The 26,286-nt window shown below is 39.3% G+C and overlaps 1 pseudogene; it reads right to left on the bottom strand.

Moving 5' to 3' along the window:
• Positions 1-2,692: 2,692 nt before the first annotated feature.
• Positions 2,693-4,074, bottom strand: LOC149840092 (geraniol 8-hydroxylase pseudogene; annotated as a pseudogene).
• Positions 4,075-26,286: the final 22,212 nt, after the last annotated feature.

Below are 26,286 nucleotides of genomic sequence, written 5' to 3'. Positions count from 1 at the left end.
TCAATTGTCTTTCTAAAACTAGTGATGCAAATTTAGTTCTCAAAACTCCTTGAGAAATAACAGGCTTCACTTGTCTGGTAGGAGCAGTTAGTAAGTCACCTTGTGTTGGGACGTTGCAAGTTCAAAACCCAATTGTACGGTTGTATAATTGGTGGGGTCTGCCTAACCCCAGCTTGCTTTTGAAAAAAAATAGCAGGAACAAAACCAATGGCTTTGGATGCATGTTCTCCTAATGAGAAGAGGACTCTTGGGTTCGAACCCCATCGGGGTTATTCCCCTAGATTGCTATAAAAACACAAACAAAAGGAAGAAATTTTGGATCTTTTTCTTTAATTTATTCTCAAATGAATTTTGTAATACATTTTCCTGGCAATGTGTTTTCTGTATTTTAATGAAATTATAAAAAATAAATTGTTATTTTATTCCTCTATTCGATTAATTAATATATATATATATGTGTGTGTGTGTGTGTGTGTTTCGGATTTTCTTAATACAAAAGTCATAATTCTTGATCGTCTTTAAGTATGTTTCGGTTCAAATCTCATGTCCAAATATCATCATTTCTGTACCCCTGGAAAATATGCTTCTCATGATATGAAAAAAAAAGCAACTGAAATGTTCAGTTTATAAATTCAGAAGCAGCTTTTGGAGATGTGCATAAGCTTCTGGCAAAACAATTTTTTATATATTTTTAGACCTACCACACACAGATGGCCACGTGTCTCATGGACATGTCCAACCAGGGCAGATCAGGTTAAGGGGGAAGCAGATCAGGTCATGCTGAAAATGAGCGTTTTTGCTCATGCTGACATCGTGGCCATCCGATTTGCATTTTAAAAAGCTCAAAAGTCAACAAAACCACGTGGCATTCATCCAAAATGCAAACAGACGGCCACGATGTCCGCATGAGCAAAAACGCTCATTTTCAGCATGACCTGACCTGTTTCCGGTTAAGGGGGTCTCTGGAACGCTGCCCATTGTCAAAATGAACGATACCCAATAACCGTCAAAAGCTTTTTATTTTGGACGAATCTCAGACGTCCAGTTTTCAACTGTTAATGCCGTTCATCTGAACTTGGGCATCCAAATTTTTTTGTGGGACCCATCCAGGTGGGGGGCATCTTTTTCGATAACTTTTGGGTGTAATTCATCTCGACGATAGACGGCATCGAAGGCACCTTGGACAGTTTTCTGTCCAATGCCCCTTGGACCTTAACACTCTCTTTCCCCTCAATATTAGTCAACCCTTAGAAAACCCCAAGTTGTGTTTGTTACACTTCCACTAGAAAGCCTCTTTCCTTTGAAAGAGCCACTTTGAAGGGAAAGTATTTTCTCAAGAAGGGAAGTATGAACCCATTTGGACAGAAACTTTTTTTTTTCATTTATTATTTGGGTCCCACCATATATTTCTCATAGAAATGTTTGTTTCATTATTTGTAGGGAAAAGGCCTTATTTCTTATGAACGAGACCTCTTTCATTTGAAAGGACACCGAACAAACGCCCCTTAATATGGTGTTTGATTAGCCACAAAACATAGGAAACTATGAAAGTACCCTGTTTCCTGGGTGATGAAACAACTGCCTTGTGGGAAACAGACAATGGGGGTAATTAGCTTTCAAACAAAGCATTTTGTTTCAGTCGTGCAGTTCATTTCCCATGGGAGAGTATTTTCCTATGCTGGAGAGTCTTTTCACCCATTACGTGTAACATTTTTTTTTTTTTGAAAGGCAAGCTGGGGTTAAGCAAACCCCCATTAGTTATTATTGAACGTACCACTAGGGTTTGAACCTGCAAGGTCCTATCACAAGGCGACAAGCACTGACAGCCCTTACCAACCACGCGGAGCCCCGATTGGTCCTGCCATGTAACAATTGCCTCCTATCACTCATACCATCTCGTAGGAGGTGTTCATGCCTTCATGGCATCTTGATGACTATGAAGTAGGGGTTCAAATGGATTCGAAACTGGCTGGATTATGCTAGATTCACATTCAAATCCAAATTTAAAATGTAAACAGTAGGATCCAAATCAGATCCAATGAGGCAAAGTTGAATCTTCAGACCCGTGGTAATATTGGATCCCTTAAAAAATACAAGCTATTTACAAAATAATGTGACCAAGCACTCATTGACCACCAAGGTAGTCCATTTATCAAAACAAGTTGTTTATTACAAATATCACTGCTTGAAAAAAGCAGTATATCTATGAAACTATTTTTTATAAAGAAAGTGATGCAATATTGTTTAAAGAAAACCCTGAAACTTGATGCCGTCTTGCTCCGCATATCACATCATAGGTTAAATACATGTATTCCTCATTAAACGAGGTTAGAACTATTGCTGGTCTGGTAAGAAAATATTTCAATCAAATCAAATATAAACACATGAAAATACACAGACCACTTAAGGCCATAATTCTCAAGTCTCCACGACTTAGCGTATATCGCGAAAACCTCCTCAGGGCCATGATTGAAACATTACGCTTAAGTCTTCAAGACTTGGCATATAACATGTGAGCCTCTTCAGGGTTTTAATTTGAACATCAAGCTCAAGTCTCCAAGACTTAGCACATCCGTATCTCATGAATCCAAGCAAGAGCTCATCGAGCTTAGCTTACTCATGCGAATACAACACAGGTCAACACACACAGTTTTAACTTTCTCAACGTTTTGACATAGGGAACTTATTTGCATCACCTTTCATCACAAATACATGCTGGTTTCATCTTATACAGTGTTTTCCAATGCCTGGTAGAAATTACTTTCAAAGGCACAACTTTCTGTAGGGTGAGGCCAAACATGTCCCCAATATCAAGTTCCTCTGGTGCCATCCCATCAAGAAGCTTCCAAGAGAAAGAGTGGATAAGAGAATCCAGCATCAGATGAACCATGCGCTCGGCCAGAGGAAGGCCAATGCAGATCCTCCTGCCCACTCCGAAAGGAATGAACTTTAAATCCCGGCCCTTGAAATTTATTTCCGACCCGACGAACCTCTCTGGCGAAAATGACGTCGGGTCTTCCCAGACTTTCTCATCTCTCCCGATAGCCCATGCATTAACAATCACTTGGGTGTGCATTGGAATGGTGAACCCCGCCACCTCCACGGTTGCGTCTGCTCTATGTGGTATGAGAAGCGGAATCGTTGGGTGCAATCTCAGGGTCTCTTTCACGACTGCTTGGAAGTAAGGCATCCAAGCTATGTCAGCCTCTTCGATGGGTCGATCGCCACCGATGGCATCGTCGAGCTCAGACCGAAGAGCGGACATTTTATCGGGATGATGCAGCAATTCAGCCATTGCCCACTCGACAGTGGAGGAGCTTGTGTCGCTTCCAGCAGTAAACATGTCCTGCTTATCATGAAAGAAAACCTGCATCAGGTGGATCTGGAGAGAAGATGTGCTACGGGTTGGGTGAGGAGTGCAGATCAGGTCCAAGGAGTCCATTCATCATGATGATGAACGATACACCTGAAGCCGCCAGCATGATACGTGTCATTTCCAAACGACTGATGCCGTTCATCCAGAAGGACAATGGCTACAAAAATAAACTTTTTGGGACCCATTTAGGTGACAATTAAGAACTGGGTTCTGAATCATCAAACTCAAATTATGAAAACAAATGCAACTTGTTCATGGAGATCTCCTTGTTCCACCTTACATCTATCTATAAATAAATAAAACTAAAATAAAACGTCGAAAAATATCAATAAATTTAATAATAAAAAGTAAAAGTCAATTGACATCTCTCTCTCTCTCTCTCTCTCGCGCACACACACACACACACACAAGGTTACAGGCACTGCACTGTGTATCGTAAAATTAATTTAGTGCGACATTTTTTTTTGCCCACAAAAACGTTATCGTAAAAGCAGAGGCACAGGGTCAGGGATTCATACCATCATCAAGGCTTTGATAATGTCCCTTGTTAACTCTAAACCAGGCACTGCACTGTGCTGCAGCAGAACATCCAAGAAATCGTTGTTGGTCCGAGCGGACCCAGTTGCAGAGTAACACTCCAGCCTCTTCGCAATCATCTCATCGAAAAGATCATGCAGCTGTTGGCCATGAGCAGTCATGGCTCATCGTATGCCGTGAGGATCGACCCACCTCAGCGCCGGGAAGTAGTCGGAGAGGTTCGACTTCCTGGCCGTTTCCATTATCTTCCACACCAGATCTTTGAACTCTTGCGCGGATTCCGACTCAAGATCGGCCACGTCTCGCAAGAAAATCATGTTCGATACAAGATTCAGCGAAGTAACGAAAGCGCACCGTCCTATATCGACCACACGCCCGTTCACACAGGTTGCTGGGACGTGTCGAATTAGGTCTCGGATCTTCTGCTCTCGCAGGCCTTTCATCGCATCTAGTCGCTTGGAAGAGAAGATCTCTGTGTTGGAGATGCGCCTTAGCTCTCGCCATCTCGAGCCGAGTTGGTTCCACACCATCGAGTGCTCGCTGTGCCGGAGCGCAGTCGTCTAATACGGTTCTGCCCGCGAACACTTGGTCGTGCTTCTGCAGGACCTCTTCGGCCATTTTGGCCGAGGAGACCACCACGGTGGTTCGCATGCCCAGCCGTAGTGTCATCATGGGCCCGTATGTTTTAGAGAGCTCTTACATCGATTCATTGGGCTTATTCCCAAGCTTGAAGAGGGAGCCCACTATAGGGAGACCCACAGGACCTGGTGGGAGTTTGCTACTCTTTCTCCATAATAGGAGAAAGCCATACAAGCACAGCAACAAAGTACAAGCCCATAGCATGAGATCAATAGGTTCTTCCATGGACTCTCTCTCTCTCTCTCTGTTTGGCTATTGGGCTTTTTTTTTATGAGTCAAACTAGGTTTATATACTCTTTAGTGGGGGACGCCTGAAGGAAGGAGATCAGATCTGGTGATTCGTCAAAACACAAATTTTGGTGTGTTATTAAATCATCACTGTTCATATCCATAAATCACCGTGCAAAACAGTGGGGCCCTCAAGGAAAAGCTGATGTCATCATTACACCAAATATTGAAGGCTGTGAACGTGGATGATTTCAAAGCACACAAAAAATTGTGTTTTGACTTTTGAGGAATCACCAGATCTGTTCTCCAAAAACAATTTATTAAGGTAGAGCGTTTCCACGTAACACGAAGCAGGTTATATGTTAACCCCCCGCCCGAACAGGGCCGGCAGATACATCTCATGTTCGGGGGGTCCCAATGAGCATCACGTATAAGATGCAGACCGGCTAGTATCCTCATGTGTTTCTGCATCACATAGCATCATAATTTGGTGCCGTCGCAAAGACTTAAGTACCCTTTACCACCATTCTCTTCCTCTTCCTGGAACAAACATAAATTCCCTCCATCTAAAAAACAAAAATGGCGGTTCGTGAAAAGGACAAAACTGCCCTCCATCATGATCATGCCAAAATTTTCAGCAAAGTTTGCGTATGTAGCAAGCTTTATGTTGTAGGATTTAAATACTTCAAAACAATTCATTCTCGCCCTAAGCAGAAAAGTCTACGGGAGCATACTTTGCCTTCATCTGTTGTCACTGGATCATCCGTTGTCTTCTTCTGTTGTCGTCAGAGCATCCTTTCCTTTGCTCTGCTACCGCCAGAGCATCCATTTCCGTCCTACGCGCAGTCGCAGCATCGTTGCCACCATCTGTTGCATATACGTTCTGACTGTTTCTTACTCTACAGTTGGAATACACAAAATCCTATCGTTTCGGTGAGTTTCGTGTAAGGTTTCGTTATGCAATCTGAAGGTTGTGATTTATACAACGATTTGTAAGTTTGAATCGGCGATGATTTATACATTCAAAGCAATAGCGATGCATGTTTATTAAGATACCTCGATTTGTACATAAGATTGCTAAATCTTACAATGATATGTACTTATGAAGCCAAATATTGCGACGATTTGTGATCATGATGATCGTTTAATGTGTTGTGCATGTTAGCAATGTCTGCGGCTCATCAGAGAAGAAATACCTCGTCGTTCTACGGGTTGTGTATTAGAGAAGTGATCCGCCAGTCCCATCTATCTTAGTTTTTTGAAAGGTACCAAATATCGAGGCTGCGGACCAAAGGAAGAATGCTGAAGAACTAAAAATGCAGAAGAAGGATGACCAAGAAAAGGCAAAGTAAAGAAATAAGGTGGAGAATGAAAAGAAAAGGCAAAAGAAGAAGGCAGAGGAGAGGGAAAGGCAAAAAATGAATGAGGAGGAGAGGGAAAGAAAATTGAACAATCTAAAGGAAGATGCTAAGACGGAAACGCGGAAGCTGTTGTTGGAGCATATAGCAATGCAAAACAGGGTAAAGCTACTGAAGGAAGCAGAGGAGAGGCGAAGACAATTGAATAAGGAGGAGGAAGAGAATGAATGGAATAAGCTTCAGGATGAGGAAGAAAAGGAAAGACGAAGGAGGGAGAAGGAGTTTGAGGAAGAGAAGGAAAGGCAAAGGAAGGAGAAGGAGTTTGAGGAAGGGAAGGAAAGGCAAAGGAAGGAAAAGGAGGATGATGAAAAGAAGGAAAAAGAAAGGAAGGAGAAGGAGGAGAAGGAAGAAAAGGAAAGAAAAAGGAAGAAGCAGGAGGAGGAAGTGGAAGAAAGAAGGAAACAACATGAGGAAGAGAAAGAAAAGGAAAGGGAAAGGAAGGAGAAGGTGGAGGAGGAAGAGAAGGAAAAGGAAAGGCAGTGGGAGGCAGTGGACCAACCAGAAAGTTCTAGGTTGGAGGGATTGGTTGAACATGAGAAAAGTGCGACCAAGGTAAATAAATCTGTCATATCTGTGAAGATTTAATAATATGTTTAGCGATTTTTATATAGCGATTACTGTGTTAGGTATTAATATGTATAGTGATTACTGTGATAGTGTGTGTGCAACCAATATTATTTATAGCGATTAGTAGAATATTATTTATAAGTACAAATGATACTAATTTACAATTGGTAGGAATAATATGTTATTGTGTGTTATAGGGAGGTCAGAGGAGAAGTAGAGCACCAGGTGAAAAGCTCGGAGGTCGGTGTCAGTGGCCTGTAGTTATGTCATGGTATGGTCAGCTGAGTGCATATCAGAAGGACCGATTATGAAATATGCACTTCGGTGGCCTTTTGGACCAGCAATATTTTGAAACTTGCTGAAAGACGATGACCCACTTGGTAAATAAGTGGAATGATAAGAGGAACACATTCCAGTTTGATTATTTTGAGATCACCATGACCCTAGAAGATGTGGCGCGGATAACTGGTCTTAGTTGCGTTGGCAGTGTTGTCCTATTACGGGATTCAAACTATAACACAAGGAAAAAATGCATAGCCCTTCTAGGAATGTCGATGGACGAATGAAGTCAATGTATTTATGGTGGAATCAATTCCACATCAATAAAGATCTCATCTTTTCGTAATAAATGGGAAGGCCGCTCCACTACTTGTGCATATGAAATAGCTGACCAAGAGTTGCGCGGCTTCCTTCTTTATTTTTTTGGTCTTACTTTATTTTCCGATTGTTCTGGTTCGAGAATAAGTTACATGTGACTGCAGTACCTAGAAGACTTAGACGAAGTCGACAACTATGCATGGCATGTCGCTATGCTCGCACACTTGTACAGTCAACTCTACCGTGCGAGTAAGGGTACGAAAACAGTCAGGGGATTTTAGACATTTGTTCAGGTATTTGTTTATTACATACTTAGTAATTGTAGACTAAGCTCATTGAAGGTTGTAGTGTTAATAATATATTATTTTTGTTAGGCTTGGGCGTGGGAACATATTATCCCATTGTGTCCACATTGTGGCCCTGCGATTTGTGGTTTTCCAAAGATCGATCACTGGGCTAGAATAAACGTCAAAGTTCATAATGCTAAGTCCATTTTAGATGGGTTGCAACTAAATGAGGTAAACGTTCTAAAATTGTTTACAATCGGTTCAACATTTATCATTCAGTATTATAAATCGTTGTAATGTTTAGCATTCTTAAGTAATCATCACTGCAAGATTTTGTCTTCCTTAGTACATATCGTTGTCGCCATATCATTCTTAAGTAAATTGTAATATATTTGTCACTCGTTATTAAAAAGAATTACCAATGTACAGGTTTTGTGGAGACCGTATGGAGATGGGGAGGACGATGACCAAGACGTTGTTGCAGAGGCTGCTAAATTGTCTGACCGCGATTTATAATTGTTTTGCAATTATGAAGTCGAGTTACAGCATGATGGTCGAGTTTTCCTACAATCTGGCTTGGGGCAGTTTATCCCAAATAAGCCTTTGGAAGTGAGAAGGAAGATAAATAGTGGTGGGGGGAGGAACATGAATTGGTATGAACGCTACAGGGATGAATTATTAATTTGGAACACAGGTGGTGTCCGTGCCGTAGCGTATGATTATAAAGGATGACAATTTGATCCCTTCTATTTCCAAAGGTATTGGGAACCTATGCGACGAAATCTGGAGATTGAGAAAATTGGGAACCCATGCCTCCCAACTGCCCCCTTTCATGTTGCATCCCAGCATTTACAACCCGTCCGTCGTCCCCCTCCGGTTACAACAACGATTCTCTCAGTAACAAATCACAATGAAGAGCAAACACATGTTATAAAAGAGAACGTTGTCTCCGACGCAAGGTTCGAACTGATGGAGAGGGAGAATAAGAAATTAAGGACGGATGTAAGCAATATGGGGAGACAATTGAACTCAGTGGTAGAGATAATGACTGGTTTTTTTAATCAGATGAATGCAACCAAGAGGCCACCGAGGATAGACAATCCACCAAGAAAAAGAAAGAGACAAGTTCTCTATCATATTTCATTTGATTCGTCAAGTGCCACGGAATAAAGCCTAGCTATTCTTTTTTATCACGATAGTTATTTGTTGTAATTCTATAAGTAATTGTTGTAACATGACATTCTTTTATTGTTTAATTCTTTTTTATTACATCTAATAAACATGTTTCATCTATGGATCTCGTAAATAAATAATCTGTAATCGAAAATGGATGTTTGTTGTTCAGAAATCGTGGCATTGCCTAATCTCCTTGATTGAATGAAAATTGCAATATAATTCGCAATATAACTCGTTGTTTTTTAATGAAAATCGCAATAGATGTCTGATTGGCACGAGTAATATTGTTCACAAATCGCAATATAACTTGTCGTTTTTGAATAAAAATCACATAACACATGCAATTTATGCGGTCAACAAGGTCCCGTAATCGACGTTAGAAAATGATTAAGGTCAACATCGATATAATAGATCATTTTTGTTCAGCAATCGTTGTATATGTCTCTGTCTTGATAGAAAATCGCAAAAAGGATTTGTGATGTCTGCCGTGAACATTAATTGAACAAGTTCTGACGTCGTAAATGATAACAGTCAACAGCGATAAGAAAAGTTTGATGCTCAGAAATCACTATAGTTATTTGTTGTAATTCTATAAGTAATTGTCATAACATGACATTCTTTTATTGTTTAATTATTTTTTATTACATCTAACAAACATGTTTTGTCTATGGATCTCGTAAATAAATAAACTGTAATAAAAAATAGATGTCTGTTGTTCAGAAATTGTGGCATTGACTAACCTCCTTGATTGAATGAAAATCACAATATAACTCGCAATATAACTCGCAATATAACTCATCATTTTTTAATGAAAATCACAATGAAAATCACAATAGATGTCTGATTGGCACGAGTAATATTGTTCACAAATCGTAATATAACTCGTCATTTTGAATGAAAAACGCAGAACACATGCGATTTATACGGTCAACAAGGTCCCGTAATCGACGTTAGGAAATGATTAAGGTCAGCATCGATATAATAGATCATTTCTGTTCAGCAATCGCTGTATGTGTCTCCATCTTGATAGAAAATCACAAAAAAGATTTGCGATGTATGCCGTGAACAATAATTGAACAAGTTTTGACATCGTAAATGATAACAGTCAACAACGATAAGAAAAGTTTGATGCTCAGAAATCGCTATTGATGATCATCAGTAAATTCAAATCGCATAATAGGTTGCCGACCAAAAGTGGTACACCTATCTTATTGCTGTGTACTATTTCTAATTACGAAAGCGACATTAATGGCTCTTGTTGACCGCATTCATCGTGAATATCTTTTGCGATTTTCATTCTGTGAGTGTGAGCAATAAAGCAATGTGTAAATATCAAGCATTTCCTATCGATGTTGACTATTATCATTTCGAACATTACAAGCCTTTGTTGATTGCATACATCGCAATCTAATTTTGCGATTGTCAATCATGCGAGTTGAGCGCATATCTTTTATCAATTAAAAGATTTCATTACTTGTGCATGCTGATCGTATAAATCACATATTTTCCTTGCGATTTGCATTCAATGACGACAAAGAATATTGCGATTTCAGAACAACAAACGTTCTTTATCGCTGTTGAGTATTATTATTTTAGGGCGAACATATACATGTTTTTTTAGAGCATGCATAAATCATGTTTGCTGTAAGATATGCGCTCATGATAAAGGTCAAAAGAGGTAAGATATGTTTGCTGATCAGAAATCGCTTTTTTGCTGAGACACTTTAAATGCAAACCGCGAAATAGGATTGTGATTCATGCGGTCAACAACAACTCGTAATATTCAGTCAAAATAGGATTGATTACACACAAGTTGGTTGTATTGTCTCTAAAATCTACTTGAAATAGGTGAACATGAAATTACTCTGGCATGGTGGGCACCGTTGTTCGTTGCCTTTTAGATCCTCGTGGCGGCTGTGTTAGTTTCTCCTCCGCAATTAAAAAGGCCATCAATTTTTTGCAGAGTTCTTTGCAGAATCCAGGTATATGAACCTGCAAAAAAAACTGTAATGTGGAACCAATAGACATGCATTTAATCCCCAATAATAGAGGCCAAAAAATGACATATAATGTCGAAACAGGGTTCTGCACCATTGTATATCGCTTCAATGTACTTCATTACAAATACACTATAATCAACGTCATTATTTTGTAAAGGAGCATGGTATGCCGTGCGATAGATCCACTCGCTAACATCGACTCCCAAAATGTCTTTGACGAAACCAATCTGAGAATAATGCTGCCGAAAGTAAATTCATGACCCCAGTACATGACACGATACTCCTATAGATGGAATCTTACGAGATGGGAAATGTCAAGATGTAAACCACTGTCAACATCCAACGAATTGTAACACCATAGTTGTTTTTCATGTAAATCCATCACGTATAAGACCCAATGCTTTTCAGATTGCCAGAGTGTAGGAATCAATATCTGCAAATGGATCGTAAAAATGTTGTTAGCATTGTTATGTTGTAACCTTGTACTCTAGGTTTGTTTACTTACTTTTTCACTTTACAAAAGGTCTCTGCAATGATTACCGTTAACCCAGTAAGGTAGGTCGTCTTTAAATCCACTGGAGTATGGCAAACGACGTAAGATAGTCTGTAAACTGAAACATTGTTAACAACAATGTTAAAATACGAATCAACTGGACTAAATCAATAACCAAAAACAACATAAAATACAATCGATATACTATGAAATAAGGGCTGACGATGCTTATAGTTTTGCTTGTTGCATTGCTTTTAATATAACTGACGAAATCAAATAGTCTGTTTGCAGCAAATATGATGTTGCTAACGTACGTACACATAGCTTACGTATATAGATAACTCCTACTAGTTTCATATGAACAAAATTACTGATCATGTTGCATTGTGTGAATTCATCGTGCATTCGTTTGATGTCCTCCAGGAGTGATTGACTGAGTTTTTGCCCAACTTCGTCGGTGGATGTTCTACTGAAATGAATAAGGAATTTGCAATGAACGATATTGAAATTACATTATACAATACACAACACAAATCGCAAAAACAGCATGAAAGAGATGGATTTTGATGAAAATGGAGAAGATGTGTAGACAATATATGCCTGATTCGCCATCGTTGGTCGTGTAGCTATCTTCGTCTGCCTCATCGACCACAATTTGCTATATAGCTGGTTACATGTTCGAGTGACGAACTCCAGGTTTATAAAGGAACCATTGGTTTGACTGTTGCTGGTTCACGAAGTAGAAGATAATCACACCGTCCAGTACTTGTGCGACTATTTATGAGCTAAAAGATCTACTGTTCAACCACCGTGATCAATGAATAATGTACGATCAATAAAAAATTTGTCAATACATCCTTTGCTGTCCGTATGAATCACATATGTGTCCTGCAATTTACATTTAATGACGATGAAGAAAATTGTGATTTCTGAATGACAAATGTACCTTATCGCTGCTGACTATTATTATTCAACGGGGAACATTACCATGTTTTTTTGACACCATACATCACAAATTTATTTTGAGATTTTCAGTACAGGAGGTAGAGAATTACAACGATTTGTGAATGTCAATCATTTCTTATCGATCTTTACTTTTATCATTTTCGAATGTCGATTACATGCCTGTGTTGACCGAATAAATCACAAATGTGTTCTCCGTTGTTCATTCAGTTTAGGGTATAGGGTTTATGTTATAGGGAATCAGGTTGAGGCTTCATGTTCAATTTTCGTCTCAATTTGTACTGTATTATGTTATACGTACATCGATTTCTGTATTGAAATCATTACTTTGTTATAAATTTCTCATAAAATTGATACACAGTATTTGAACTACGAATCATTGTAAATATGTATTAAGCGTATACAAATGACTGTTATAGATTTCTCATACAAATCACAGCCGAATGACTGCACAAATCGCTATACAGCGAATACGAAATCGATTCACGCACCACCAAGCACGGACCACAAATCGCCACCGACAAATCAAAATCCAGCGAATACGAAAGACTTCCTTGGCAAGATCAGTGGACATCCTAGGAGTTCTGCTGCAGTCTGAATAAGAAGGGAAACCCTATAATTTCTCAGTAAACGAACTCTGCTGGAAACCCTAAACTCTTAACAAATCCAACAATGTGGAAATTGGGTCACGCAAAGAGGCATGACAACTTAATTAATAGCCCAAACGAGATTCCTGTGTACCAGTTTTCTCTTGCGAATTCATCAGAGCCTGTCATGAAACACTGCCTTAAGTTTCACAAGAAATGCAAACCTCATCCCAACATTGATTACATACCAAAAGACTTGTAAAACTGAAGCTATCGTTGCCAAAAATCTGGTCGGGAGGAATTAAGGTTAGCACGTTGGGTATTACGTCTTTAGGGTATTGTTGCATGTTGGATATTACATGAGTTAGATATTGACAAGCTTCACGTAATGGGAAGCAATATAATGTATTACATACCTGTTCATGAGAAGGGCTTTGTTGCTTTTGATTAGAGGTTGGTTGTTTCTTAGACCTTTTCTTGCCAACCAATTCTAGTGGACCCTTTGTCCTCCGACGACTGCGATCAGAGTCTGATTTTCTTTTGATACCCTTCGCTTCATGAATATGTCCATCATAATCAACAACGTTCACTACTGACTTGTTGAAGATGATGTTTAGGCTACTGTGCAACTTCTCAGGAGTGTCAAGCGGAGCATGATTTTCACCTACGTTGTTCGATCCCATTATCTTCGAATGGTATTCATTCGCTGCAACGGACTGAAGGTTAATTAACTGTACGTTTTCAAGTAACTCCCTTGACGCTTTTCTCATGCATACATAGCCTTCTTCACTTCTTGGTGCCAAATCAACAACATGCATAAATGACCTACACAGTTGTTGGTAACGGAAGGCTATGTGACACTTCTCGTTGACACCAAATTTACTCACATTGTCCATATCAAGCATTTCAATTTTTGATTGTCTTCTCTATCTTTGCATTACATAAGACTCTGATATTTCTTGTATCTTCTCTTGATTAAGTGCCTTTAATGCATGACAACATAAAATACCTTTGAATTCATACATTTTGCACGAACATTCAACTCTTCCATTGTCCACATTGTACGTGACATGTGCTTCTTGCCTTTTGTGATGCTTTTTGTCCTTTCATAAAATACGATATTTGCACATATTCTCGGTTTGCACGGGTCCTTCTATATTGCAATTCATGACATGAAACACCTCTTTCTTGATCCATTCAAATACAATTAGTGTATACAGATCTGTAGGTCGCATCAATATTTTCATGTCAAAAGTTGGAGGTCGTGTATTGAAGCATTTTACGTCTTGTTCAAGCTCATTCTGTCTTAGACCGTCTATAAATAATTCATATTGTTCCATGAAGCGAAACATTGTTAAACATGAATACAGGGTTTTCTTCAGTGTGACATGCATAGATTCAGCTCTTCGTGTGCTTATCATATCTGCACAAAAGTATTGTCTTCCATATGCCAATGCCCACTTCTCTTTTTCTGCATATAAATTTTGTAACCATAGACAATCTTCAAGGTTGTATGTCTGAATCATTTCCTCCCAATCAAACATAAAGGTGATCTCGTCTACGCTCTCAAGTACACACCTAGTAAACTTTTTATCAAACCCTGTCTTCTGATTAAATATGTGTCCTATGTTTTTTGCTACATTTTGAAAGATGTGCCACAAACATAGGTGATGATGTGCATCTGGCCACACATGAAGCACTGCAACCGCAATTGCGTGATCACCATCTGTAAGTACAGCTTCAGGTTGCTTCTCGTTCATTGCATGTATAAATACTTTAAACAACCACTCCAAGCTTTTCTTGGTCTGGTCATACAAAAATGCACTACCTAATATACAACTCTATGAGTGATGGTTCACTCCGACAAACTGTGCAAATGGCCACTGTTCAGTATTAATCTTTATTGTAGTATCAAATACAAGCATATCATTGAAGCATTCATAATCTACTCTTGACTTTGAATAGGCCCAAAACATATTCACAACATATCCATCTTCATCCAGTTGCATTGCACTAAAGAAACTAGGGTCATTGCTTGATTTCTTCTGTAAGTAATCAACCAAAGAACATATTTCTCTATTCTTCATGTTATCTGTCCTCTTTCTTCTCAAGTGGTTTCTTAGATCCAAAGGTGTGAATGACACATTATCGCGACCACCGTCTATGTGGGTAAACAAATTGTATGTCTTCCTTGGTGCAATGTCAATGCTATCAGCTATTTTAGTCATTGCAACATGCACTATAATTACTTTACGATGTGACCTTAACATAGGAGTCATAAATGATGCAGATAAATCATGATTATGATCACTGATTAAAGTACAAACTAGAAATTTCCCATTTGGATGTCTTCTCAAAATCATTCTCGCTTGACATCCACATCTTGATTCTGTCATGCTCCTTGTTGGATTTTCCATTGATTTCTTCCAACCTTGCTTGGAACAAACATATATTTTTCTCACCACAACACCCTGTGCATTTTTTGACCAAGAAAACCTTCTCACACTGAAGCCAACTTTTAAGGCATAATCATTATAAAATTTATATGCAGCTTCCTCATTATTAAACTTCATTCCTTCTACCGGAACATAGTCAAGTGTACTTCAATGTTCATTTGCAGTGCCTACACTTTTATTATGTGTACTGTCATGATAATCTACCTCATTATTGAATTGCATTTCTTCTACTGGAACATTCAAGTCAAGAGTGAGTCTAATGCCTGCACCCTTCTTATCATGTGCATCATTAGTGCAGATATTCAATTCTTCAGTTGCGTCATTAATATAGATGTTCAATTCTCCATAACTTTCAATTGATTGAGCTATATCATCTTCATTACAACCTGATGATAAGCTCAACAATGTTATAAGCAATATATCAGTTTGTCTTGCCAGCAAAATAGCAAACAAATCGATATTAACTAACATAACAATATCTCACAAATAGATAGTATGTTACTAATACAACAGTTTGAGATACAATGCATATAATGAGTGAATGTAGGATACCTGATGGGGTAGAGGCCCTTCCTAGCATTTATAAACAAGCATTCTTGTCAACAGGTCCCAGCGTCTTACAAATATCGATAAGTTTTCAATCATCGTAAGAACAAGATCTACCTGCAGTAACAAAACAATGCCTAAATGGCTCACAAGATGACATGCATTCTTCATCGACAGCATGATGAGATGGAAAGCTACTCACGACACTTTAATGGCACTGGTCAGAATGTTTGTGCGTCATTGATTTCTTCCATAATGCCTAACGACAACGGAAAAGAAGAGAAAACACGAGAATGTTTTTTAAGCAATATATCATGTTGCGTTAGCAAGCGCATATGTTTACTACGATTTAATCAGGCTGCATATAACAACAGATACCGATAAGGGTTAGCAAGTCAAAAAATTGATTTAATGAGTGACAATATAAAAGCAAGTGCGGTTTGATATTTGCTTATACTGAGCATCGAGTTGTCACTTACCATGCCAATAAAAGACATGAAATGTCGTACATGTGTGTTGACGATAACGCTGTCAGTAGATCCAAGAGGCTGTGAAACGAGTTTAATACAAATCGCTAATAGAGCAGCGATTTGAATGCGTGTAACAATGTGTTTCTGCACGCACACGTTTTCAAAGTCTGTGTACAAATATCTTATGAATACATATTACAAAACATATAATATATTACAAATCGATATACATATTGAATAATATATTGAAAATCGATATGACAGTTCAGCATAATAACTTACAAATCGACAATACAAAACCATAATATCTAAAAGGTCGATAAATATATCGCATAATAAATTACAAATCGATATGGAAGAAATTGAGCATAATAGCAAACAAATCGATATTAACTAACAAAACAATATCTCACAAATCGGTAGTATGTTACTAATACAACAGTTTGAGATAGAATGCATATAATGAGTGAATGTAGGATACCTGATGGGGTGGAGGCCCTTCCTAGCATTTGTAAACAAGCATTCTTGTCAACAGGTCCCAGCGTCTTACAAATATCGATAAGTTTCCAACCATCGTAAGAACAAGATCTACCTGCAGTAACAAAACAATGCCTTAATGGCACACAAGACGACATGCGTTCTTCATCGATAGCATGATGAGATGGAAAGCTACTCATGACGCCTTAATGGCACTTATTGGAATGTTTGTGCATCATTGATTTCTTTCATAATGCCTAACGACAATGAAAATGAAGAGAAGACATGGGAATGTTTTGTAACACAAGGCATGCACGAGAAGGCGACAATGTGTTGCAAAATAGGATACAAAACAAGGCGGAAACCTCGACTGGAGACGAAGGCAAAGTTTGCGTTGACAATGGGAGCTACTGTTACAACAGATGGTGCAAGAGTTTAATGAATAGCGAACGTCTACACCTTAAATAGTTAACATCAAATTTTCTGGATGGAGGACTTTTTTGTCCTTTTCTCAAACCGTAGTTTCCCAACTTTTGAATGGAGGATATTTTTGTCATTTCCTCAAACTGTCATTTTAGGGCAAGAAAAGCAAGTAAGGGTGATTAAGTCTTTGCAACAACATCAGAGTCCGATGCAAAGTTATGTCAACATACACGCGAATACAAGCCCCATGTGCGTAAATACGTGACGCTCATTCGCCCCTCCGAACACAGACGTGGGATTCAGTGAATCATCGGAGGAGAGCATACACCACCCTCTCCACGTAACGTAAGAGGATGACGAGGTATCTATTTTTTATTCATCTCTTTTTATATATATTTTGTGCATTCTTCCTTTTATATATTACATAAAATATATATTATTCATTAAAATATAGATTTTATCTATATGACCACTATCAAGCTGAGACGAGCCGAACACCTTGTGTTCTGGCTTGACTTGTTTAAGCTAAACGAGCTGCTGGCACATGAGGGCTGTTGTTGACTCATCATGGGTGGGGCATGTAAGGTTGGGTGGTCGTGACTTCAACCCGGAGTTTTACCTTGCAGTGTGGTGGGCCCATTTAGTAATCTGGTTCTTGGTAGGGTGTGTCAATGGGTTGAGTTTGACCTGGACCCGACCCATACCAAACCCTCTAAGGTTAGGGTTTGCTGATAAACAAGAAGGGCTGATTAAAATCTGGGTTGGACCCAAAGGGTCCCACTAATATATGGAGTCGGATATGATTTGTGAAATTTCATAACAGATTTGGGCTTAACTCAAGTTTCAATTAATATCCATAATTTTTCAATGTAAAAATGATAAAAAGTATTATTTTACGGGGTATGGTTGTTCATGTAATTCTTATAGGATCTGGGTATGGTTCTTTTATGGTGGGTCTGATTAAGCTCTGATCCAAACCCGATACCATAATCTCAAATCAGGTTTGGGTCTAATTTCACCTTGGTCCGAACCAAACCTGACCCGTTCACAGCCCTAGGGAACTGGGTCATTTAATGGGCCTGCTTCCCTATTAAGGTAAAACTTAGCGTTGAAGACACGATCACCCAGCGTTAGGAGATCGGACCCCGATAAAATGTCTCTTTTTTCAACTAAATGGATTATAAAGTGTATTCCGCATCCAATCATCCCCATTGGTATACCAAATTACCAATCATAGAGTCTCATTCCTGTGATGTACGTTACATATCAGCGTATGAGTTGTCCTAAGCAGAATTTTTTAGCAATTCAAAAATCAACACCTGAAAAACACAAAAAATCATAATTTAAGAAATCATGTTTTTTTTATAAAAGTACTATCTAAATGACAATTCTTGTCATATCAACCACGCTGAATCTATCAACGGGTCAGTTTAGATTAAAACAATTTACAACGATAAGATTAAAAAGGTGGTACATGACAATATAAACTTTTCCCCACTAATTTCATCCAACTTCTCTCCTATTCCATCCAACTTCTCAACCATACATCCTAAGTCTGTCTTAGGTTCAGGCCTGGTTCATGTGGTCTAATCCGAATGGGCCCTATGGTATCTCAAATGGTATGAAACATTACGTGGAGAGACATGTCATGTCTATGATTCTATAATGGGTTGAGTTGGAGACAAACTCCTAAATGTATTAGGTTATGGTCCCCAAACCTTATATTAAGGTCATCTCTCTTCAGACTCCCCATTATCAGAAGAAGATTCAATCCCTCTCATCAGGTTTAGAGAAAGGAAAAGGGTCAAATATACAGGTTCTTAAAGATCATACCCGTCAACGATCAACCAGATCGCTATAGATTCAGGTATAGCTTCCGTTTTAAGTTTTATTTATGTTTTTGATTTCAACGATTCAGCAAGAGCATGTTTTCTTTGAATCGTTGGAAAATAACAATTTCATATATATTTTATAGTTTTTGTTCTCCGTCGATGATCCATTGTGGTTGCGGATCAGCACCGAGCGGCATGGGGTTCAGTTCCCATTTGGATTGCCGGGTAGGAAGGGCCATCAAGCCTTTCATTTGGCTGCCAATCGAGTAGAAGGGCTTTTCAGCCTTTCCCTTTCTTTTTCTTTTTTTTTTTTTGGGGGGGGGGGGGGGGGGTCGTCAGATGATCGAACGGGAGGGTTGTTTGGCCCTCCCCCGCTTTTCCTTTGCCCGCTGGACAATAGCAGGCATTGTCTTCCGTCCAATTCATCAGGCGACGAGCGATCACCCTCATCTGGCATCCGCTGGTAGAGGTTTTTTTTTTTGGTTCAATCATCCTCGCCTTCTCAACAGCGACAGGGCAAACAGATGTTCAGATTTGAGTTCGTCGGCATTCAGGGTTGGTTTCGACCATCGTCGGACGCACTCGACTGGCTGACGTTAAGTGGTTTATTTTGGATGCTTTCGGAGGCACCTGATTCGCCGACCAATGCTATTTTTTGGGCGGTTTTTGGGCAGTCTGGACCAACCATCCTTTCGTTGAACATCACGATCCAGATCGGTTGTCGGTCGAGAGGCATTCAACATTGGGATCGATCTTGGATGAATCGGCGTGGGGCAAAAGTTGTTTCTTGGCTGGATGAAAGGGGGTTTCCCTTCTTTTTCATCGCCAACCATTAGGATTTCTGTTGCTAGTGGGATCGTCAGCCAATGCAGCAACTCCCCACTCTGTTCAGCAGATCATTTTTTTTCTTTGGTCGAGCGATCGATGACAGGATGTGATCTTGGGCATATGGTTTGCCCCAAGCCACCGTCGATGTTTTTCGGGGCTGGCCAGGACCGACGATGGTATGCATGGCATCCGACACTCGCCAGCCACCATCGTCGGATGCTCTAAGGCCGACAACATCCTTTGATCGCCTCTGTTTCGACCACGATAGTCGAGGTCGGTTCGACGTTGCACAGGGTTGACTCAGGTCCAAGCCAATACAGAGATCCTGACTGATCCAGTGCCCATTAGTCGGCTCGACCGGGCCAGGGCGGTTCGGCCGGATCTGGGCCAATTTGGCGCCCTCTTTAGTTTACTCCACCAAGACAGGCCGATCCGTCCATTTGTTGTAGGTGAGTCCGACCTCTTTACACATGACCGATTCAGTCTTGTGCTTCTTTGGGTACAGGCACCCATGCATGACCCAATTATGGTTCGACACCCATTCCGGGGTCGGGTTTTGTTTGTAGTCACATTCAGATGGGTTATAGCCCGATTGTCCGGTTCAACTCCATTCAGCTGAGGGGCTGAATCGGGTTAGACCATTATTGGGACCTTGCAAGTGGTCCGGCCAAGCCTGATTGGCAGGCCCCATGCGATAAGCCTTATAATAAAATAAAAAAATTATAAAAGATTTTATAGGACTATTTGGTGTACTTCATGGGTCATTTTGGTGGGCTATTTTCGGTAATCTTTCGGGCCCCATGTATATTATAATTGTGTTTCTTTTATTTTTCATGTGCTCTTGTTGACATATTTGAACATTGGTATGGTTTTTTTTTATTCTAGGTTTGATATTTTAAACTAAATTAATTGAATCAATATGTTGCCAAAGTAACCTCTATTTTGTAAGTTGGTTCATTTTAGAATATTGTGATGCCTATATATTTGTGGTTCATGCGAGTAGTTATCGACCCAAAGGAAGATTACTATTTGGCCGAACCCAAATGTATACTATCAGTAATAAATATAGGACAATCATTCGGATTTTCCATGTGAATAATGACTCGGTCCAAAGAAAGGCTCATTGTTAAACAAGTTTGAATGTCCATATTTTGATTATTGTATTGAGAGTACCACTTACAAATTGACACTTCTGTCTAAAGACTAAGTGTAAGACCCATGAATTTTCTGAGAAAAATTCAATGCGAGATGTAATTTCATAATGCAATTAACTATGTATTCACACATATATATGTATATGCATATGTATGTCTGCACCTTCGTATATATATACATATATATCAGAAACCCTATATATATTCCTCATAATTATACTAAATCCCAAAGTTTTTATCAAAATGCATAAAATTAATCAAATTGCACATTGAAGATTTTAAATGATTAAACACCGCCAATTTTCATAATTTGACAAAGAATTGAGGGTTAAGAAGTTCTTAAGTTTTACCACAGTTTAGAAAGAGCATTTAAAAAAAAAACATAATAACTCTATGTGCAAATTTTAGTAAAGCAAAAAAATCATATTTTTTGTGGTTTGGTTGGGCTCGACCCGGAGAGCTCAGACCTAGACCCTAGCTGGGCATGTTTGACCAACTAGGGGTGCTTGACCAGCTGGGTGGTGGCCCAGTTGTAAATACCTCCAAGTTTTAAAAGGAGTTAGAAGCTCATTGGCCATAGGGGCGGCAGCCCTATGGCATTTTTAAAAGAAACTCAAGTTCTCAAAAAGGATAAAAGCCTATTGGGCATGTTGGGCAGCAGCCCCATGGCAATTTTGAAAGAACAAAAAAGGAGATTCAAATAATGGAATGTCTATGGGGTTCTTGGGTGGCAAGAGTGGGAATTTTTGGATTTGCCACCGCCTAGATGGGTGTGTTACTCACCCTATCCGTCGGATCTCTTGGAGTAACCCCAGCCCTTAGATCTTTGGACCCCACTTTTAAATAGATTTTTGTAGGAGGAGAGAGAGTAAAAACCAATTTTTTTGGAGCACTTTCTCTCTCTTCTCTTCTCTCTCCCACTAAATTTTTCATGGAACAAGAATGAGCACATTGTCCTTCTTCATTTTTTGTTGTTTGGTGTAGGGGTGGGTGCCAATTTTTGGAACTTCCCCTTACACTCTAACGCAAGGAAATCCTCCTTCCTCCGTTTCGATTCAAAGTAAGATTTCTCTCTATGTTTTACCATTTTTTTTATACTTCATGCATGAAAGTATCGTTGAAAGCAATAAAGCCTCATGCCTCCTTTGTATCCGATGCATGCAAGAGGTTTTGGCGGATTAGAATGTTCATTTAGAAGTTTTCTTGTTTTTCTACGTTGTTTCACCCATGCTCGCACGCACATCACGTTGTGCATTTTTATTTGTTTCACTTTTTCCCATTGAGCTTGGGTTCCCAAGGTTCCTCCATGGCCATGTGGAGCTCCACCAAGGGGCAAACTGGCGTGGTTGGTTGGAACGCACCCTTGCTGGGATTGCGGTTCTGGTACCCCCACTTCCCTCTCATTTTCGTTCTTTTTGTTTTTCTGTCTTGGTGTGTGGGTTGCAGCCGAACATGGTAAGGCCTGGTCTGTGCCCCCGCTGTTAGGTCATGCCTGCACCCTGTGCTAGTCCGGACGACTTCCCCATTGCCGTCCTGGGCTCGGGTGGTGCTAACTGGCCTAGTCCAGCCGCACCCCTTCTTGGTGTTTCAGGCCAGGATTGCATGCACCAGATAGTGTAGGCGCAGTCCCAGCCACAGCCGCACCCTCACAACGTGAGGGTGGTGCGCTGTAGGGCTCGGGCTTGCAACACCATACCAGATGCTTTTAGCCCAGAGCTGGGTTTGGTCTTATATGAACCAAACGAGGCTCCCGAGTACGTGCAGTTTGGCGCCTGGACCGTCGCAATCCAGGGTAGCCTATCATGCCCGATAAGGCAGCAGCGTGCCTACCTTGCACCCGTGACTCGTGTGGTATGGCTGGTGTGAACACCCCAAATTTTTTAAAATTTCCCTTTTTGCCCCTAGCACCCACCTTCTGAGCGACTGGGTCAATTTCTAATCATTTCTCAGATTCACTTCCTTATCGAAGATTCAAAATCCAAATTCATTTTCTATGCTTGATCCAACCTCGGATCTAGATCAGATATACAAATCCAACCCGGATCTTCTATTTTCAAAAATCCAAAATCAATTCTCTGTATTGGCTCAGGTATTTTATCCAGATCCAATCTCCATTTGGATCCATTCCTCTCATGTTTCCTCAATTCAAGATCCAAACTTGATATTTGCTCAAAACTTCAGATCTAGATCCATTTTAAAACTCAATTTTTAAAAATTAACTCTATTATTTCAAAAACTCTCCTTTTGTAAAATCTTTAAAATTTCAAATTCAATATTTCCTCAGATTCTTCAAAAACCTCATCTGGTGACCATCTCTTAAGTCCCTTGTATTCCCCTTGTAATTTAGATCTTTCAGAAATCACATGAAGGGGGCCAAATTTCAGAAAAAATGGATCTTAAGGTTTTTGAGAAATCTTTGCAAATAAAACCCTCTTTTTGAAAAATTTCAAAAAAATGAGGGATTGCTTTTGAGAATTTTGTAATGGTCTCCCTCGTTATAAAGCAACGCAGAGGGGCATCCATCGATCATCAAGCATCCACCAAGCACTACGATCCATCGAGCCCTTGCACGAGACTTCCTCTTCTCCCTCTTTCCCTTTTCCCCTTCCTCTCTTCCTCTCCTCCTTCCTTTTCCCCTCTCTCTATCCTTTTTCCTCTGATTTGTCCCTTTCTGATCGATCGAAGGAGCTCAATCCACCCTCAGCATTGAGAGGAAGTGCTTTTCTCCTCTCAACCAAGCCACGGTGAGTAATTTCCCCATCTCCTTCTTCTCCTCTTACTCTATTTCTTTCCTCCTTTCAGTTCTCAAGGTCTCTCTTGTTTGATATTTACTGCTCACCAGCAGCATACTCTGTAGCATCAATCTGCATATGGCAACATCGATCTACAGGTTGCAACATTACCAATCTCATTTGCCTATTGCATTATCAAGATAATCAGAGCATTCTGACATTCACTCGCATCCTCTGCATTTTTTTTATTTTATTATTTTGCCTGTAACACAATATTATTTCCCTTCATCTTCATTTGAATTACTGTGTTGCACATTTTTTTTCTCTTTTGTGTTCTTCTGTGTTTTATTTTGATTCACTACATTTCAACATCCATTCATTTCTGCTAATTCATTTTATCAGTTGATTTTATTTGCTCATCTTACTTGTTATATTTCTCTCATTTCATCGTATTGCTTCATTTGTGTGATTGTTTCTTTCTGTTTCATTTTCTTTCTTATTCATTTTGGGTATAATCGTTTGTTGCAAGAATCATTTAGAATTGTTTTGATCAACACTCTTTGTGTTTGGTCTACACGATTCTGTTTCCATTTTTATTGCACATTGGTCATGACTGTAGCATAATTTTTGTCCTCATCCTTACAATCACAGTTCTGTAGTCCCTCATTCTTCTTTTCCATTGCATTTCTTATAGCATAGTCGCATTTGATTCCTGTGATCGAAATTAAAAAACAAAATAAAAACAAAATAGAAAAGCATTAATCCATCTTTGCATTCTATGTATTTTTAGATTTTTGTAGTTCATTGATTTAGTTGTTTCTTCTGTTTTGATCATTTCTCTTGTTTTGATTTAGTTGTTTTGATCTACATCATCAAGCGCTTTTCGTTACTTCCTTGCCTATGCATTTAGAATATATGTACCTGCATCTTCCCTTCGTTTCACATTCATATTTTGTAGCATTATTCTTTATCTCTCACTACATCTATAATAGAGAAATGAAACTCAGAATCGGCATCTGATCCAACACTGAGTGAAGATTCAGTGTGTGTCTTTATTGGTCTGAATTAGTATTGCATTCTTCCTACACGTCATTTTCTGTTTTCTGCTTCATTTGCATAACATTAACTTTACTACAACATTTGAATCCTGAATCAACATCACCTTAGTGTCTGTTGTCTTCTCTTTTATGATTCAGTAACATTTCTACAATGATAACATGTTGGTTTTTTTGGAATTGCTACATCATCAAGAGATAGAAACCAGTATACCTTTTTGAGTTTTCTGCTTACATGGCAATTTTGTCTTACTGCTATATGCTAGAAGCATTGCAGCTTGGATTGTTGCTTGATGTTGACTTCGGTTAGTTTGGACATGCCACACTTACAAAACATCAACCTTGTCCTTTGTTGTCAGTTTAAACTTACAGTACCCTTCCCTTTCATCTATCATTGTATCTAATTGCCCTATTCTTAATCGGATCGGAATCACCTTGAAGGCTCTTCAGAAATTGGTATTGCACAAGCAAGAAAGTTTAACCTCTGTTCATTTACAATGTCAGAGATTGAAAAAGGTGGAACTTAGTGAGCATGAATCCCTGAAAAATTCTATTTGTGATGTTTTTCTGATGGTGGTGGTTGTCCAATGCTTAAATCATTGGTTCTTGATAGCTGTGAGAGCTTGACGAAGGTGGGGCTGAAGAATGCTTCATTAGTTAATCTTTCACTAGTTGGTTGTTGTAGCATGAAAAGCCTTGAACTGGGATGTCCAAACCTTCAACAAGTCTTCTTAGATGGTGGTGATCATCCCGAAGATACATCTTTCTGCCCTATTGAGCTTAGATGACTTAATCTTGGCATTTGTCCCTAATTGAATACCCTTAGGCCTGAATCATCACAAATGACAGTATTAGAATTAAAGGGGTGTGGCATGCTGTGTCAAGCTGCAATAAATTGCCCAAGCTTGCTCTAGCTTTTGATACATCTTTTTGCGGTCAACTTCAGAACGACCGCCTCTCAGCTACAACTTTTTCCTGTCCATACATCCCATTTTGACCTGTTGCATTGCATCACTATTACATTTAATTGGTTCATGACATTCATTTCACTGTGTGCATCTTACTATATTTACTGTATTCACTTTATGCACATGATTCAGTTTATTGTAAAACACTTTGATTTGCTAGTTCAAAATTCGATTGAAACACATAGATTTACTGATTCAAAAATTAGATTTCTGATTTGCTATGAAATACCTTGATTTGCTGCAAAAATTGTCTTGATTTACTACAAAAATGCCTCAAGGTGCTCTGTGAAGCCAATTCGTTGTATAATGTATAGTCGCTTTGGGAAATCCTTTTGCAGAAACTGATTTGCTAATTAACTTTGTGGTGTTGTATGCCATCAACTAGCATAATCAACTTGTTGAAACTGATTTTAAAATCAATTGGCTGTGTAAAACCAAGTCGAGAAACCTGCTATGTGTATCCAATCCACTAAAATC

The sequence above is a fragment of the Nuphar pumila genome, chromosome 4, assembly GCF_984573655.1.
Source record: "Nuphar pumila chromosome 4, dmNupPumi1.hap1.1, whole genome shotgun sequence".
In the NCBI taxonomy this organism is placed as follows: domain Eukaryota; kingdom Viridiplantae; phylum Streptophyta; class Magnoliopsida; order Nymphaeales; family Nymphaeaceae; genus Nuphar; species Nuphar pumila.
This window is presented reverse-complemented; position numbering and strand designations above follow the sequence as displayed.